Consider the following 3,958-nt stretch of genomic DNA (forward strand, 5'->3'; position numbering starts at 1 on the left):
TGGGGCTTGGACATACTTTAACTGTGGAAGCAGTTTTCATCAGCTTGATTATTTTTACCCCTTACGTGGGTCCTGCAATCTGGATCCAGGGGACAGATTGGGATAATTTGAGTAAAAATCAATGTTTCCAAAGGCGAGGAAACTATATTTATTCAAGCTTTCTTTAAACCTAACTTTGTATCCAGTAATTCACCTCTATATACACATCCAAGATAAGTCATATATAGATAACAAGACCTGAAAGACGGGCGGCACCTGTGGCTCAAGGAGTAGGGCCCCGGCCCCAAATACCAGAGGTGGCGGGTTCAAACCCAACTCCGGCCAAAAACTGCAACAACAACAATGAAAGACCTGAAAGACCTTCGAAGCATAAATATGAAATGTTTGGTAGAGTTTCAATGATAGGTTGATTCATTCTATTATTAAAGAAAGTTCATACAGTGAACAACTGATGTTCACATTATAGGAACATAGTTCCGGGTATCTCAAAACACTTACATTGTATTAACAAGCACTATTGTTATTTGTCTTCACTGCAAATACTGGTTTGAAAAAAAAAAAAAACACTACAAGGATTTGGGGATGTAGATAATCAAGAGGCAATAATGTGAATAACTTTGTATGCCCTTGAGAAAATGACTGCCTAATAACCATAGTTCATTAGGTTTCTGAATACCCTATTCACTTATTTCAAAGCTTTATGGTTAAAGAGTAACAATATGACTATTTCCCTTTCCCCAAGGGAATTGTTTCAATTACAATATCCTGTTATGGGATCTAGGACTTTGACATCCACACTTAATAGTAAAACCTCACTCACTTAGAATAATTGTAGTGTGGTTCTATTGTTCTGAATGAGGTCTTTAAGGAGCTTTCAAAAATACTTCAATCTGTGCTCACTTCAGCAGCACATATACTAAAATTGGAACAATTCAGAGAAGATTATGACCCCTGCGCAAGGATGACACACAAATTCGTGAAGCATTCCATATTTAAAAAAAAATACTTCAATCTATCAACTACTTTGAAATAATCTGGCTTATTAGTTTTCAGTACATTTTATAATGCAACAAGATATTAATCAATTCCGACACTCATAGTTCATACCATGGTATAGGCACTATTGTCTCAGAAGAACCAGACACAAACTACAGTAATTTTTTCTCTAGGAAATAATAGCAACTGGGGTGGTGCCTGTGGTTCAAAGGAGTAAAGCCCTGGCTCCATATACCAGAGGTAGTGGGTTCAAATCCAGCCCAGGCTAAAAACTGCAAAAAAAGAAAGAATAGCAACCAGGCACAAGCAAAATTACCAAATTTGAAACATAGCTGTATTTGTCTTCAAGATCTCCAACTTCTTCCTCATTAGTATCCCCTCTCCTTTATTAACATCCATTCCTCCTTCTAGTGCCCACTGGGACCCCACTTTCTAATCCTAAAACACAATAAAGAAAGAATAGGCCTGAAAATAAGGTGAATGTGGGAGATGAATAGAAGAGACATCTCTGAAAAAACGGAAATATGGACAGGCACCCATTCATAAAAACCTTTTAGCTTTTATGAGTAACCAGTTTAACATACAGGTGGCTAACTTCTTTGAAAAGTAATTGCAGGCAGGCTCGGTGCCTGTAGCTCAGTGGCTAGGGCGCCAGCCACATACACCAGAGGTGGTGGGTTTGAACCTGGCCTGGGCCTGCCAAACAACAATAACAACTACAACCAAAAAATAGTTAGGCGTTGTGGTGGATGCCTGTAGTCCCAGCTACTTGGGAGACTGAGGCAAGAGAATCACTTAAGCCCAAGAGTTTGAGGTTGCTGTGAGCTGTGATGCCATAGCACTCTACTGAGGGTGACATGGTGAGACTCTATCTCAAATTTTAAAAAAAAGTAATTGCAGGCATTAAAAAGCATAATGTAATGTAAGTAGAAGTCAAATGCAGGGTGATGCCTATGGCTCAAAGGAGTAAGGGCGCCAGCCCCATATACCAGAGGTGATGGGTTCAAACCTTTCCCCAGCCTAAAACTGCCAAAAAAGAAAAAAAAAAAAAAAAAGAAGAAGAAGTTGAATATGGGCACAAAAATTATATCCCACCAAGGTTTTTCTCTTCTCTATCTGCCCCTGCTGTCTTTTCTGTCCCAAGGACTTCAAATAGCAGAGATCCAAAGTCTGTTCTCTTTGAAACACTCCCATCCCTAATCTGTGCCCCGTAATTATCATGCTATCCAATTTACAGACTATTATAGTAGTCTATTTGAGAGAATGATGTTAATAGGATTGAAGAAAAGGGAACATAATTTAATGAGATTCAAAAAGTAAAATCTATAGGACTTGGCATCTGAATGTGGGAGATAGGTAGAATAAAGATCTCTGAAAAAAAAAAAAAAGATCTCTGAAAAAAATGCCTGAGTTTTCAGGTAGGTTTGGTTTCTAGACACATTCCGGCATATTGCAGTACCTGAGTTAGATCACATATGCAAGAGATACTTTGATTAAATCAATGGATAATCAATGAATACGTGGATGAATGGATGAGTGAACTGATGGATGAACAGACTGATAAAAGCTAATCGGTGCTATCCTCAGAGATAATGAACGAAAGAAAAGAAACATAATCTGGTGAGAAAAGCAGCAATGAAAATTCCTAATTCACGGTAAGCCCCTATTGCCTTACCTATACCTATAAAATATCTTAATACACAATATTAACTAAACTTATCATGTCAAACTCTGAAGGCATTTTGAAATCATTAATTTCAGAGCTAAAAAAAAATTAAAATACTTCATCAGCATTCCTATTACTTGGAAAATACCATAACAATGAATAGAACATTGTGGGATTTTAGATTTATAATGTTTGAAATGCCTTCTTTAGATTTATGCCTTCTTTAGATTTATAATGTTTGAAATGCCTTCTTCCTAGAGTTCAGACCAACAGATGATATGCCTTTTTTTTCACATTTCCATCACTAATAAAGAGAGAAACAAAGCAGCAGCTTTCATAATCTATATAACCCCTGAACATGACCTCTAAATAGCCCTGGAAGACAGCTGGGGCCTGAGCCTGAATTCTGTCCCCTAAACTATGGACACAACACCGACAGCCACTTGGTCACACACAGGTGGAGCATAGGGAAAATGGCTGCATGATGTTGGTCAGGGATGGATACTGGGGAGAATTCATTATGCAAATCTATAAAAGAGGTAAGAGATGGCTGACAGAGGGCGGCTACTCTTAACACTGTGATGCCACTTACTGGAAAAACGCTGCCTCTGCCTCCCAGGGCATGTTAGACACCCAGAGCACTTGCTTCTTCCTAAGGGCAAAGAGAGCTAGTAAAATATACTTGCATTTTTTTTCGTTCATGTGGGCGTGTAGTTGTTTATATATTGGCTCAATATTAGTATCGGGTACATTCTTGAGATACTTTACTAAGAAGAATGTGCACAGTGTGAGGGTGTTCAGCAGCCCCCTGGGTGAAGGGCTCAACTACAACTTGAACTTTACCTTAGAAGTGAAAACAGTGTAACCTAAACATTTGTACCCTCATATTAATCTGAAATGAAAAAGAAAAAAAAAAAAAAGAGTTAGTAAAAAGGGATGGAAGAGTTACTTTGAAAACTTCCAGAGGCTGGAGCTGAACAGGAGGCATTTCCCAAGCTTCGTCAATCAGGAATACCTGCTTTCTACATTTCGGGATTGAGAGAGGTTCCTTAAGACCCTTAGAAAATCCTAGCTGGTAGGTCAAGCCTCTTGGCCATTTTCTAGGTGAGAATTTTTTTCTTACATGAAAAAGAAGAGTATTATATATTGCCACTGGTTGCTCCTTTTTTTAAAAATTTATTAATAGTTTATTTATCACTCATATTCATAGCTCAGGAACACAGGTCAGTGACAAACGTCTCTGTAAATCAGTCCAAAAAAATTCTTTATATTTCAAAATTATTTTACGCTCTGAAA

General features: G+C 37.9%; 1 non-coding gene across 1 annotated transcript; it reads left to right on the forward strand.

Moving 5' to 3' along the window:
* Positions 1-892: 892 nt before the first annotated feature.
* On the forward strand, positions 893-996 carry LOC111723867. The gene has a single exon (XR_002772315.1). It is a non-coding gene; the product is annotated as a U6 spliceosomal RNA (small nuclear RNA).
* The last annotated feature ends 2,962 nt before the right edge of the window (positions 997-3,958 follow it).

This window comes from Otolemur garnettii, unplaced genomic scaffold (genome assembly GCF_000181295.1).
Source record: "Otolemur garnettii isolate 467f Iridium unplaced genomic scaffold, OtoGar3 scaffold00016, whole genome shotgun sequence".
Lineage (NCBI taxonomy): Eukaryota > Metazoa > Chordata > Mammalia > Primates > Galagidae > Otolemur > Otolemur garnettii.